This window comes from Ovis canadensis, chromosome 6 (assembly GCF_042477335.2).
Source record: "Ovis canadensis isolate MfBH-ARS-UI-01 breed Bighorn chromosome 6, ARS-UI_OviCan_v2, whole genome shotgun sequence".
Classification (NCBI taxonomy): domain Eukaryota; kingdom Metazoa; phylum Chordata; class Mammalia; order Artiodactyla; family Bovidae; genus Ovis; species Ovis canadensis.
In genome coordinates this window covers 116,707,155-116,722,999 of record NC_091250.1, presented here as the reverse complement: position 1 = coordinate 116,722,999, position 15,845 = coordinate 116,707,155, and positions in this window count along the sequence as shown.

Here is a 15,845-nt window from a genome sequence, read left to right as displayed (position 1 = left end):
GTATACACTGCTATATATAAAATGGATAGCTGACAAGGACCTACTCTGTAGCACAAGGAACTCTGCTCAATGTTATGCAGCAGCCTGGATGGGAGGGGAGTTTGGGGGAGAAAGGATACGTGTATACATACAGCTGAGTTCCTTTGCTGTCCACCTGAAACTGTCACAACATTGTTAATCAGCAATGTGTGCGTGTGTGCGTGTTCAGTCACTTCGGTCGTGTCCAACTCTGCAACCCTTTGGACTGTAGCCCACCAGGCTCTTCTGTTCATGGGATTCTCCAGGCAAGAATACTGGAGTAGGTTGCCAAGCCCTCCTCCAGGAAATCAGTACTCCAATATAAAATAAAAAGGTTAAAAAAAGTTATAATGTTCAAATACAATAGAAGTTGACTTCTCTTTCATTTAAAATGCCAATTGTGTATTCCTGGTCAGTTTTTTTCTTTCAAGCGCTGACTCAAGAATTCAGACTCACTGTGTCTCGTGGCTCTGCCATCTTTATAACCTGGCTTCCAATATGGGGAATACCTGACTGTGCTCATCTACAGAAAACTGCCTAAAGAAGAATTTGGCAGATTTCATTCCCCCTCATATTCCATTGGCAAGAACCAATGTTATGGACCCGCTTAGACATAAAAGGACTGAGAAATATACCCTTGACTGGGCATTTCTCTCAGACAACTACAGCATGAGAGAAAGTACAACTTTTTCGCAGGATGATTAATCACCTCTGAAATGAATCAGGAGATTTGTTTTGCTTTGTTTGTACAATCATTAAATTTAGAAGAATTAACTTGATTTAAAGTGTCATCAGAGGAGATGAAAGGAGAGACACTATAGATTCAAATGAAGACTTAAATGATAACTACATTCTGGGACAAGACATACCAATTAAATGGCATAAAATCAAACAAATTTTTAGTCTCATCTTGAGTGGAGTTAAAACTTCTGTCTCTTGACCCTGATACTACTAATAAAAGTGAAATAAATGTTCATCTTTTGAAGTAGAGTTAGCAATTTCAGTTCACTGTAACTATAAAGCTGCTGAAAGTTGTTTTTCTCTTCCAGTTGGGTTGAGAGGTTTGCCCCGAATGGAGGAGGGTAGGATGAGGAAGAAGTAGTTACAGGCCTATGATTAAAATGCTTTGTTATTCAGGCAGAAAGTTGTGAGTGCCTGACATTGTGAATGCCTGACATTAAACTGTTGATTGCCAAGGCATTCAATTCAAAAGACTCACATATGAATAAACACATTGCCAGTTATAAGACACAGCTACTAGCAAACTAAGTGGGTAAAGAACTAGGCTACCCACACCCACCAAGTTGCCCTTTCAGAAACCCTGGGCAACCTAGATAATTGACTGTTTGAGTGGCCCTACCTTCACTCTCCAGCACCAAATAGCCAATAAGGAGTTCAGTTCAGTTCATTCAGTCGTGTCCGACTCTTTGTGACCCCATGGACTGCAGCACGCCAGGCCTCCCTGTCCATCACCAACTCCCGGAGTTTACTCAAACTCAGTTCCATCGAGTCGGTGATGCCATCCAACCATCTCATCCTCTGTCATCTCCTCCTCCCGCCTTCAGTCTTTCCCAGCATCTGGGTCTTTTCCAACGAGTCAGTTCTTTGCATCAGGTGGCCAAAGTATTGGAGTTTCAGCTTCAGCATCAGTCCTTCCAATGAATATTCAGGACTGATTTCCTTTGGGATGGACTGGTTGGATCTCCTTGCAGTTCGAGGGACTCTCAAGAGTCTTCTCCAAAACCACAGTTCAAAAGCCAATAAGGAATGACCCTGCAAAACCCTAGACATCCAACTCAGACCCTGATGAGAGCAAAGCATGAAGTCCTTTCTCTTATATACCTGTGACCATATTGCATGGCTTTCCAGTATGCCCCATACCTTCCAGGATATGAATATTTAATGTTGTTCTTCCAAGTTCCCTGATGGTTTTTTGCTGAAGTGTGCCCCGAGGTCATAATTATTAGAAACACAAGCCCTGACTCAGCCACAACACTGGCCCCAGTGTGATAATGTCGATAGAGCCTGGTGGGAACAGTGCAGCCCAGGCAGTGCCTTAAGCATTTCTAGCTGAGAGCCCTGCTGTCAATCGGCTGGGACCAATGCAAGCACTGTGATGGAGACAGTACTGAATTACTTTTTTTCTAATAATAAAATAAACCTTGTATAACATGAACAAATAAAACTTGGGGTTTTTTCCCCTCTGTGTGTGTGTGTGTGTGTGTGTGTGCGTGTGTGTGTGTGTGCGTGTGCAGTTGTGTCTGACTCTATGTGACTCTCTGGGTCACAGTCTACCACGTTCCTTTGTCCATGGGATTTCCCAGGCAAGAATACTGGAATGGGTTGCCATTTCCTTCTCCAGGGGCACTTCCAGATCCAGGGATTGAACCCACGTCTTCTGTATCTTCTGCACTGGCAGATGGATTCTTTACCACTGAGCCACCTGGAAAGCCCAAATTTTGCTATAACATCTATCAAAGATTACTGATCAATCCAAAAAAAAAAAAAGAATAATTACATATTAATAAGGTGTCTATCCCAAAATCAAGGGGGAAAAAACTTTTGGAACATAAGGCACTTTGTTCTGGGGGCCAATATGATAAACTAACAACAACAACAAAAAAGACAACTCTTCAACTAAATAGAGATTTTTTGAATAAATGAGAAGCAGGGTACTTTAATACCAGGTATTTTGGTTTTAATGAATTTATTGAAATTTAGTGAAAATTTGAAAATAAAATTTAGAAATTTGATACATTCAGAAATTAACTTCAGAAAAATTAAATACGGAGTTGAATATTCCTTGTCATCCAATGCCAAGTAACAAATTTCTATGTAAAAGAAAATTTGGTGAAACAGTATACATAGGAAGATGAAAGTACTCTTTAGTCAATAATACAGTGTTTACTCTGGGAGAACATTTTCCACTTGGTTATGGAAATGATGTGCTGTTGATGATGATAATGGTGGTGGCAGCAATGATGAAATACTAGTGGAGGAACACATATGGCAAACTCATTTATGCAGTCCAGAAGTTCTGTATCTTTCAGTCTGCTATTTTCCTCTTTTCAAATTAGGTCCTTCCCTAGACATTGTCACACTGAGTGAAGTCAGATAAAGACAAATATCATATGATATTACTTATATGAGGAATCTAAAACAAAGGTTGCAAATGAACTTATTTACAAAACAGAAATTGAGTCACAGGTGTATAAAACAAATTTATGGTTGCTGGGAAAAGGGCTGCTGCTGCTGCTAAGTCACTTCAGTCATGTCCAACTCTGTGCGACCCCATAGACGGCCTCCCACCAGGCTCCCCTGTCCCTGGGATTCTCCAGGCAAGAACACTGGAGTGGGTTGCCATTTCCTTCTCCAATGCACGAAAGTGAAAGTGAAGTCGCTCAGTAGTGTCTGACTCTTAGTGACCCCATGGACTGCAGCCTACCAGGCTCCTCTGTCCATGGGATTTTTCCAGGCAAGAGTACTGGAGTGGGGTGCCATTGCCTTCTTCAGGGAAAAGGGTAGGGAGGGATAAATTAAGAGACTGGGTTTGACATATACACACTACTATACATAAAATAGATAACTAATAAGAACCTACTATATAGCACAGGAAGCTCTACTCAGTACTCTGTAATGATCTATATGGGAAAGGAATCTAAAAAAAAGTGGATATATGTATATGTGTAATATGTGTAACTGATTCACTTTACTGTACACCTGAAACTAACACAATGTTTTAAATCAACTATACTCCAATACAGAAACGCTACGCCAAAGAATACTCAAAGTACCGCACAATTGCACTCATCTCACACACTAGAAAAGTAATGCTCAAAATTCTCCAAGCCAGGCTTCAGCAAGACATGAACTGTGAAATTCCAGATGTTCAAGCTGGTTTAGGAAAGGCAGAGGAACCAGAGATCAAATTGCCAACATCCGTTGGATCATCGAAAAAACAAAAGTTCCAGAAGAACATCTATTTCTGCTTTATTGAGTATGCCAAAGCTTTTGACTCTGTGGATCACAATAAACTGTGGAAAATTCTGAAAGAGATGGGAATACCAGACCACCTGACCTGCCTCTTGAGAAACCTATATTCAGGTCAGGAAGCAACAGTTAGAACTGGACATGGAACAACAGACTGGTTCCAAACAGGAAAAGGAGTACATCAAGGCTGTATATTGTCACCCTGCTTATTTAACTTAAATGCAGAGTACATCATGAGAAACGCTGGGCTGGAAGAAGCACAAGCTGGAATCAAGATTGCCAGGAGAAATATCAATAACCTCAGATATGCAGATGACTCCACCCTTATGGCAGAAAGTGAAGAGGAACTAAAAAGCCTCTTGATGAAACTGAAAGAGGAGAGTGAAAAAGTTGGCTTAAAGCTCAACATTCAGAAAACGAAGATCATGGCATCTGGTCCCATCACTTCATGGCAAATAGATGGAGAAACAGTGGAAACAGTGTCAGACTTTATTTTTGGGGCTCCAAAGTCACTGCAGATGGTGACTGCAGCCATCAAATTAAAAGACGCTTACTCCTTGGAAGGAAAGTTATGACCAACCTAGATAGCATATTCAAAAGCAGAGACATTACTTTGCCGACTAAGGTCCATCTAGTCAAGGCTATGGTTTTTCCAGTGGTCATATATGGATGTGAGAGTTGGACTGTGAAGAAAGCTGAGTGCTGAAGAATTGATGCTTTTGAACTGTGGTGTTGGAGAAGACTCTTGAGAGTCCCTTGGACTGCAAGGAGATCCAACCAGTCCATTCTAAAGGAGATCAGTCCTGGGTGTTCATTGGAAGGACTGATGCTGAAGCTGAAACTTGAATACGTTGGCCACCTCATGTGAAGAGTTGACTCATTGGAAAAGACCCTGATGCTGGGAGGGATTGGGGGCAGGAGGAGAAGGGGACGACCCAGGATGAGATGGCTGGATGGCATCACTGACTCGATGCACGTGAGTCTGAGTGAATTCCGGGAGTTGGTGATAGACAGGGAGGCCTGGCGTGCTGCGATTCATGAGGTCGCAAAGAGTCGGACACAACTGAGCGACTGAAATGAACTGAACTGAACTGAACTATCAGGCCATGGGTACATCCAAAGCCCTAAGTGCTAAGTACACACCTCCCCGTACCCCTCCCCCCACTCTGCTGCCACCCTTATTTTTGTTTCTTAATGTTCAGCTTCCCAAAGTTAGCACCTAAGAGAAACCAAAAATGTGTGCTGTAGCGCCACCTTCTGGAAAACAAAAGGCTCCTAACTACCAACCTATTGAATTACTCGGAGAAAGCAATGGCACCCCACTCCAGTACTCTTGCCTGGAAAATTCCATGGACGGAGGAGCCGGGTAGGCTGTAGTCCATGGGGTCGCTGAGAGTCAGACATGATTGAGCGACTTCACTTTCACTTTTCACTTTCATGCATTGGAGAAGGAAATGGCAACCCACTCCAGTGTTCTTGCCTGGAGAATCCCAGGAACGGGGGAGCCTGGTGCTCTGCCGTCTATGAATTACTAAAATTGTATTCAATAAAACCTTGTCTAAATAAGTATTTACTCTTTCAAATGTGATGGTAGAGGTACTTTTCATTAAACACCATGAAAAATCACAATAATAAAGCTATTATACCAAAAAAATGACAATTTTCTAGCAATTACTATTATGAAGAAATTAAAAGAGCTATGAGAAAACTTGGGAAGGCAATGCAATACTCTCAGGGATGAAATTAATGAACAGAAGGAGTACTTTACTATAGAATTTGAAATCCCAATAAAGAACCAAATAGAAATTCTGCTGCTGAAGAACTCACAAGATGAAATGAAGAATGCATTAGAAATAAAGCAGGTCACATCATTGATTCATATTGTCGTACAGTGGATACCAGTACAACATGGTACAGTAGTTATCCTCCATTTAAAAATAAAAAAATAATTTTAAAAAAGAAGTAATAACTGAGAATTTTGAAACCTGTGGAGGCAACTGGATATACAAGTCCATGAAGATACTAGAACACCCTATTAATGAAAAAAGACCTTCCCCAAGACATATTATATTAAAACTGTCAAAAGTAAGTAATAAAGAAAGAATTTTAAAAGCAGTCAGGGGAAAAAAAATAGTAACTTGAGAAGATAACCCCATTAGGTTATCAGAGATTTCTCAGCAAAAATTCTGTAGGCCAGGAGAGAATAAAATGACATATTCAAAATATTGAAAGATAAAAACTGACCTCTAAGAATACTCTAAAGAGCCCAGAATTAAACTCTTCCATATATAGTCAACTAATCTTCAACAAGGGAGCCAAGAACATTTCACTGGGAAAAGACAGTCTCAGCTCATGATGCTGAGAAAACTGGAGAAACACATGCAGAACAATTAAATTGGATTCTGATTTCATACTACTCACAAAATTTAACTTAAAATGGATCAAAGATTTAAACATAAAACCTGAAACTATGTAACTCCTAGAAAAAAATTAAAGAGGACTAAGCTCATTCATATCCATCTCAGCAATAATTTTATGTGCACGACACCAAAAACAGAAACAATGAAAGAAAAAAAAAATCAACAGATGAGATTATACCAAACTCAAAAACTTAAAAAGCAAAAGAAATAATTAGCAAAATGATCATAATGGTAAAATTTTGCACACCATATATTGGTAAGTGATTGATATCCAAAATATAAAGAATTCAGTCAAATCCACAACAAAAAACAAGCAAGTCGATTTTTTAAATGGGCATAAGAATTAAATAGACACTTCTCCAAAAAAGACATCAAAGTGGCGAACAGATACATGGAAAGATACTCAATTTTAACTATTAGTGAAATGCAAAATAAAACCACAATAAGAAATCAACTCACACATGTTAGAACGACTATCCTCAAGACAAGAGACAACAAGTACTGATGAAGATGTGGTAAATACGGAACTTTTATATGTTGTTGATGGGAATGTAAATTGGTCCAAGCACTATGGAAAAAAAATATAGTTTCCTCCAAAAGTTAAACATAGATCTATCATACAATCCAGCAATTCCAGTTCTGGGTGTATACTCAAAGCAAATGAAAATTGGATTCAATGAGATATATACACTTCCATGTTGATGGTAGTTTTATTCACAATAACCAAGAAATGAAAACAAATGAAATGCACTTCAACAGGTGAATGGACAAAAAAAATGTGATACATATACTCTGTAGAATATTATTCAGTCAGGAGAAAGGAATATGTCTTCCCATTTGTGATACTGTGATGGACCTTGAGCATATTACACTAAGTGAGATGAGTCAGACAAAAGACAAGTACTGGATAATGTCACTTACATGTGGAACCTAAAAAAGTTAAATGTGTAAAAACCAAAGCAAAATGGTGGTTTCCACAGATGGGCAGTGGGGGTAAGACTGATGATATTAAGGGTACATGCTTGTAGCAAGTAGTAAATAAGCCATAGAGATCTAACGTGCAGTACAATGAATATAGGAAATCATATTGTACTATCATTATATAATGTGACAAATATTGCTACACTGGGAATTATATTACAATATATAAAAGTATCAAAGTTAAAAAAAAAACAACTACCATTGTAAACCCCTCCCCAGAGTTCACCTCCTCTAGGTAAGTTTCTCAATTTCTCTAAATAGAGTTAGCCATAGTCTCTTAGGACTTGCCCGGTGGCTCAGCAGTAAAGAATCTGCCTGCGATGCAGAAGACTCAGGAGACCTGGGTTCAATTCCTGTGTGGTGAAGATCCCCTGTGGAAGGGTATGGCAATCCACTCCAGTACTCTTGCCTGGAGAATCCCATGGACAGAGGAGCCTGGCGGGCTACAGTCCACAGGGTCGCAAAGAGTCGGAAAGGACTGAAGGAATTGAGCATGAGCACATGGTCACTTATCTTTATTTTTACATAAACAAAATATAAAATATGATCTAACTTACCTTCCATCTTTTCTTCTACCTGACAGTGATCGATGTGACTGGTCAATATTTGACATTCCAATACTTAATAGAATATTTTACTTGTTTACTCTGTGCTAAGAAAAGAACTAAGTAGCTGCTGATTTTAGAATTTGCCTTAATTGCTTTCTTCAGCTACTGTAGTAGATGAGTTAAAATGCTGTTGGCTTCTTTTTAATCTTTTTATTCATTTGTCCTATTATAAAATAGGACAATAATTTCCTGACCTTCAGATTTCATTGACCCCTAAAGTTTTCCCCCATAAACCAACATTTTTTCCACTTCACTTTGGAACACTGGAACCCTTGTTACTGACTGGCATTGTCTTTGGACCAGCACTTGGGAGACAATGGTTCATGGAATAATGCTAAAACTCTTTCCAGTAGTCATGTATGGATGTGAGAGTTGGATCATAAAGAAGGGTCAAAGAATTGATGCTTTTGAACTGTGGTGCTGGAGAAGACTCTTGAGAGTCCCTTGGACTGCAAGGGGATCAAACCAGTCAATCCTCAAGGAAATCAACCCTGAATATTCACTGGAAGGACTGATGCTGAAGCTGAAACCCCAATACTTTGGCCACCTGATGCAAAAAGCCAACTCATTGGAAAAGACCCTGATTCTGGGAAAGATTGGGGGCAGGAGAAGAAGGGGATGACAGAGGATGAGATGGTTGAATGGCATCACTGACTTGATGGACATGAGTTTGAGCAAACTCCAGGAGATGGTGAAGGACAGGGAAGCCTGGTGTGCTAGTCCATGGGGGTCACAAAGAGTCAGACATGACTAAATGACTGAACAAATAACCATCCTGAGCCTGTGATGTTACTCCAGAAATAAGGCCTTGGTCTTACTGATACCAAGAGGAAAAATTCCAACAACTGCACATGAGCCCGGAGACCAAAAGGCCTGTTTCTGAGCCGTTGCTCTCAAAAAATGACTAACATTAATCAATTGACAAACTGCAAATTCTTAGTGGTATTCATAACTTGTACCATTCTCTCAGTAGGTGTCCCTCATCCTACCATTCCTAGGAAGCCCCAGCCATTGATAAACAAGGAAAATGTCTCACATGGTTTGGGAAGGCAGATATTTTGGGCCATGTGGAAGCCACCTGCAGAGATATTTTTAAGAGACATTCAGATACTGACTCTCTTTTCCATCTCTAGTTGCTAGTTCTGAAGCTGTTTCGTGAACCAGAAGAACCTGGTGTATTTAAACAATCCCCTAGACGCAGATGTAGAGAACAAACATATGGACGCCAGGGGGAGAAAGGGGAAGGTAGGATGAATTAGGAGGTTGGGATAGACATATATATGGTTTAGTCGTTCAGTCATGTCTGACTCTTTACAACCCTATGGACTGTAGCCTGCCAGCCAGGCTCTGGTGTCCATGGAATTTTCAGGCAAGAATACTTGAATGGGTGTCATTTCCTTCTCCAAGAGGATCTTCCCAACCCAACAATCAAACCCCAGTCTCCTGTATTGCAGGTAGATTCTTGACTGACTAATCCACCAAGGAAGCCCAAATATATATATATATACACACAAATATATGTAGATAGATATATAATAGATATAAATAATAAAATAAAATAGATAAGTAATAAAAGACCTACTCTATAGCTCAGGAAACTCTACTCAGTGCTCTGTGGTGATCTAAATGGGAAAGAAACCTTAAAAAGAGGGGACAGATGATTCGCTTTGCTGATTCCCTTTGCTGTACAGAAGAAACAACATTGTAAAGCAACTATGCCCCAATAAAAAGTAATAAATAAATTGTGGCCACCACAGAAAATTTTTTAATAAAAAATAAACAATCTTTACAAAAGCTATGAAAAACCTAGGCAGTTATTAAAAAGCAGAGACATCATTTTGCTAAGGTCCATATAGTCAAAGCTACATTTTTTTCAGTAGTCATATATGGATGTGAGAGTTGGACCATAAAGATGACTGAGCACCAAAGAATTGATGCTTTTGAATTGTGGTGCTAGAGAAGACTCTTGAGAGTCCCTTGGACAGCAAGGATATTGAACCAGTCAATCCTAAAGGAAATCAGTCCTGATTATTCATTGGGAAGACTGATGCTGAAGCTGAAGCTCCAATCACTTTGGACACCTAATGTGAAGAGCCTCACTGGAAAAGACTCTGATGCTGTGAAACACTGGGAGCAAGAGAAGGATGCAACAAAGGATAAGATGGTTTGATAGCATCACAGACTCAATGGATAGGAGTTTGAGCATACTCTGGGAGACGGTGAAGGACAGGGAAACCTGGTATGCTGCAGTCCATGGCATTGCAGAGTCAGACACAACTTAGTGATTGAACAACAACAAACAATCCTTTATACAGAAGCATGTAGATTACGTCTGTCAATAATGAGATGTAAACTTCAGTAGAAAAGAGCAGGGAGTTAGTAAGAATTCAGCCTCTTTCCCAACCCTAGCAGGATCCCCAAAGTCCAAGAATGTCAGAAGCATAAAGAATCTAGAGTCAGGAGAAAAATCTTACTAAAAATATTGCCCTCATTTTTGCTCTGTGTAGCTATCTCATTTCATTTAGGTCCCATATCCTGGGTAGTAATTAGAGATGCAGAAAGAGACAGGGAGATAAATAGATAGATAGATATTGAGCAAGATGTTCTGTCCCTGTCAATCTCCAGCCCAATCTGTACACAACACCTTAGCTATAAAATGAGTTACATTTCTTGGCAAGTCACTGAATTCTGTGACCATTCTGCAAAACACATAGGAATCATGTTTTACCATTTAAGAATACAGGCATTCAGAATGCAGGTGGACCCTTATTTCCGGCAGAAAATTTGATTATGTAGAATTATATCACCTAATTAATAATAATCAGATCTCTGAACATTTAGTAATGCTACAGGTACATAACTGTTCTACTTTAGCCTGAGGTCTAGAAAGACAGGAAGCAAACACTGGAATAGCTGTGCACTGGTTTCTCTGCCCTGACAGTGAAATAAGAGCTGTGTGGCTAAATGACCATGTATCTAGACCCCATATGTGCTACACGGTCCATTTTGAACTGAAAATAGTAGACAAACTATAATAACCATATTCAAATATGATGAGCAAATGTAATGTTCTTAACACAGAGTCTCATGCAACCATTTTAACTATTCTTCTCAAGAGAAGGCAAACCATATTTGGGGTTTAAGGTAGAGCTTGTGAAAAGTGAAGTTTTTAAAATCTGCAGCAGTTTAAAACTTCGATTTTGCAGTTCCTTTAGGGAACATTTATTTTAATGGCCCTTTCTGATTTTTTTAACATAATAGGAATTGGAAGGGTGTCATACAGCTTGTGGCTCAGCTGGTAAAGAATCTACATGCAATGTGGGAGACCTGGGTTCAATCCCTGGGTTGGGGAGATCCCCTGGAGAAGGGAAAGGCTACCCACTCCAGTATTTGGGCCTGGAGAATTTCATGGACTGTATAGTCTGTGGGATCACAAAGAGTCAGACACAACTGAGCGACTTTCACTTCACTCCCCTTCATACGAAGAAAAAATGAAATAGACTCTATGTGGAACAAAATCATCCATAAGAAAAACCTTTTAAGTCAAAGTAGACGAAAGGCAATGATGAACAGGAAGGAAATAGAGTTAAATTACATTGCTGAGCTATGTACCAGATACTGAACTCAGTGCCTTCTAAGTTACTTCATTTAATCCTCAAAAATACTAGTATTTGAGAGATGCAGAAATAGACACAAACACATGGATGCCAAGTGGGGAAAGCGGGGTGGGATGAGTTGGGACATTGGGATTGGCATATATACACTGATATGTATAAAAATAGATAACTAATGAGAATTGATTGTGCTACTGTATAGTACAGGGGGGAAAAAGAGAAGGTATAATCTGTTTGATATATTAAATTAACCCTAAAAATGAAATCCAATATATATTGGGTGCAGAAAAATACTGTTTGATTCCACTTATACGAGGTACCTAGATTAGTCAAATTCATAGAGTCAGAAAGTACATTGGTAGATGTCAACAGGGTGGGGTTTGGGGAAGGGGGAGGGAATGGGGAGTTCATGTTTAATGGGGACAGAGTTTCAGTTTAGGAAGGTGAAAATTTTGGGAGATGGATGATGGTGAGAGTTATACAACAATGTGAATGTACTTAGTGCCACTGAGCTGTAGAGATAATTGTGGTTAAAATAGCATATTTCATATTACATGACTTTTATCACAATAAAAAACACATTTAAAAATGCTAAACAAGATGAAAAGGCAGCCTTCAGAATAGGAGAAAATAATAGCAAATGAAGCAGCTGACAAAGAATTAATCTCCAAAATATACAAGCAGCTCGTGCAGCTCAATACCAGAAAAAAAAAAAAAAATCAAAAAGTGGGCCAAAGAACTAAACAGGCATTTCTCCAAAGAAGACATATAGATGTCTAATAAACACATGAAAAGATGCTCAACATCATTCATTATCAGAGAAATGCAAATCAAAACCACAGTGAGGTATCAACTCACAGCAGTCAGAATGGCCGCCATCAAAAAGTCTACAAACAAATGCTGGAGAGGGTGTGGAGAAAAAGAAACCCTCTTACACTGTTAGTGGGATGCAAACTAGTGGGATGCCACTATGGAGAAGAGCATAGAGACTCCTTAAAAAAAATGGAAATACAACTGCCATAAGACCCAACAGTCCCACTGCTGAGCATATACACCCAGGAGACCAGAATTGAAAAAGTCACATATACCCCAATGTTCATTGCAGCACTGTTTACAATAGCCAGGACATGGAAACAACCTAGATGTCCATCAGCAGACAAATGGATAAGGAAGTTGTGGTACCTATATACAATGAAATATTACTCAGATATAAAAAAGAACACATTTGAGTCACTTCTAAAGAGGTAGATGAAACTGGAGCCTATTATACAGAGTGAAGTAAGTCAGAAAGAGAAACACCAATACAGTATATTAATGCATATAGATGGAAGTTAGAAAGACTAACAACAATCCTATATGCAAGGTAGCGAAAGAGACACAGATGTATAGAGCAGACGTTTGGACTGTGTGGGAGAAGGTGAGGGTGGGATGATACAAGAGAATAGCATTGAAACATGTATACTACCATTCGTAAAATAAATGACCAGTGCCTGGAGAATCCCAGGGACAGGGGAGCCTCGTGGGCTGCCGTCTATGGGGTTGCACAGACTCAGACACGACTGAAGCAACTTAGCAGCAGCAGCAGCACCAGTGCAAGTTTGATACATGAAGCAGAACACTCAAAGTCGGTGTTCTGGGACAACCCAATGGGCTGGGGGGCAGAGGGGAGGGAGTTGTGTGCGGAGAGTTGGGAGGGGGGTTCAGGATGGAGGGTGAATGTGTACCTGTGGCTGATTGGTGTCAATGTGTGGCAGGGGAAACCACAGTGTTGTGAAGTGATTGTCCTCCAACTACAATAAGTAAATAAATTTTTTAAAAAAGCTTGATGAAATAAATAAGCAATAAACAACAAAGGATTTCAAGGGAAAAAAATGCTAGTGTTTGGTCATTATTGTCCACCTTATATATGAGGAAATGGATTCAAAGAGTCAAGGTCATTCATCCAAGTTCACACAGTCGGTAAGTGGTAGAGCGAGGTTTTGAACCCAAACTCATACATGCTTTATAAAATGCATACTTGGCTTATTCCAGTTTACTTAGGAATCTGAGGGCCACTCACAATATCAGTGAATTCCCTCCTGTGTCTTCTCCAAATTGCTTTTATAGTGTACTTGATGGACTACATTTTTGATGAACTTTGCTTTGATGTTCCCAGACTCCAGTTTTTTCTTCCTTGTGTGAAATTCTAGATCATTCATTTATTCCACACTAATACATCCTACATCACATGCTACCTGGTTTACTAGTCAACTTCTTCACATGATTTATGTTCTTGATTATTCATCTGAAGGTGGAGATGATATCTCAAAGACCTTTGGGTTCCTCATTGTACAGAGCTGCAAAATACATTTCTTCTTTCCTGCCAATTTTGAGCAATTAGTATTGCTGCCTAGAGTGTCACACTGAACAACCTGCTTGCACATTGTACAATCTGCTTCCTGTCTCAGCAAAAAATTCAATTTTTTTTTATTAATTGGTGATGGTGTGGTGGGTATGATTGTGGAATTATGAAAACAGAAGTTAGAGGAGGGGCAGAAAATGATAGTACTTATGTGTATGTGTGCTGAACCTGTCAGAGTACTTTAATAGAACTTTGTACATTTTAGAGTTCCATGTTCAATGAAAATAACTCATATAAATGAAAATAATTTGTTTAAATTTACATCAAAATTACAAACCACTAATTAAAGTGATTTTTTTAGTTCAGGTTAAACATGCAGAGGAAATGAAGACTTTTAATCTTGTTCCAACAAATTCCTATCCACAAAGAATCCCTGTAGTTGACCCTCTGCATGCACGTTTATCCTCAGTCAAATCTAACTCTTTGTGATCCCATGGATTGTAGCCCACCAGTCTCATCTATATATGGGATTTTCCAGGCAAGAATACTGGAAGGGGTTGCCATTTCCTACCCCAGGGGATCTTCCTGACCCAGGGATCAAACCTGCATCTCTTGAGTCTCCTGCATTTGCAGGTGGATTCTTTTACCACTGAGCCACCTGGGGAGCCCCTTTAGTTGACCCTGGCTTGATCCTCTCAGTTCAGTTCAGTTGCTCAGTTGTGTCCGACTCTTTGCAATCCCATGAACTGCAGCACGCCAGGCCTCCCTGTCCATCACCAACTCCTGGAGTTCACCCAAACTCATGTCCATTGAGTCAGTGATGCCATCCAGCCATCTCATCCTCGGTCATTCCCTTCTCCTCCTGCCCCCAATCCCTCCCAGCATCAGAGTCTTTTCCAATGAGTCAACTCTTCGCATGAGGTGGCCAAAGTACTGGAGTTTCAGCTTCAGCATCATTCCCTCCAAAGAAATCCCAGGGCTGATCTCCTTCAGAATGGACTGGTTGGATCTCCTTGCAGTCCAAGGGATTCTCAAGAGTCTTCTCCAACACCACAGTTCAAAAGCATCAATTCTTCGGGTTAAAGCAATAGATTAGGGATTAAATCGTATTTGGTTCATTTTCTCTGGATAATATTTCTCAGTGCCTCTAATATTCTCCTCTTCCTTCAAACTTCCTAAGGAATCTTCATAGGTAGAGAAAGAAGGGTAGAATGTAGAACACAGATGTCCTTGAGGGCATTATGGGCCCCCCTGCCTCCAAAGCATAGATAGAAATGATGACATGCTAATTCTCAGACGTGTGCTCCCTGCTGTGCACTGTCCTAAAGGGCTATGATGGCCTTCATCCACCTTAACATTATGAGCCCTCTGTGTGTGTGTGTGTGTGTGTGTGTGTGTGTGTGTGTGTGTGTGAGTCGCTCAGTCATATCCGACTCTGTGATCCCATGGACTGTACCCCACCAGGCTCCTCTGTCCAAGGGATTCCCCAGGCAAGAGTACTACCTGCCTCTTTCGCTGCAGTTTAGAGTTAATAATTCATGATTCAGTGTTTTGACTCTAGAAGCTCTCATACACAGCATCAGTCATTTGTTATTCAGTCTGTTTTGAGTCCTTGACGGCTGCACCTCCTGAGTCTAAAGCTCCTCATTCTCCTGGCCCCAGGCAGAGTGCTTCACTCTATCTGGTGCTGTTGGGATCGCCTTGCCTCCTGAAATGGTCCTGATTCTTGGCCCAGAATTTTTAAGCTTTAAAGTATCCATCTGATCAATAGTGTTCCCCAGCTTTAATGTGTGTAGCCTCATTCTGGAGACCCAGATAAGTACTAGTTCAAGAGCCCTAATTTTCTTAAGCTCCCTAATCTTAGCAATGCCCC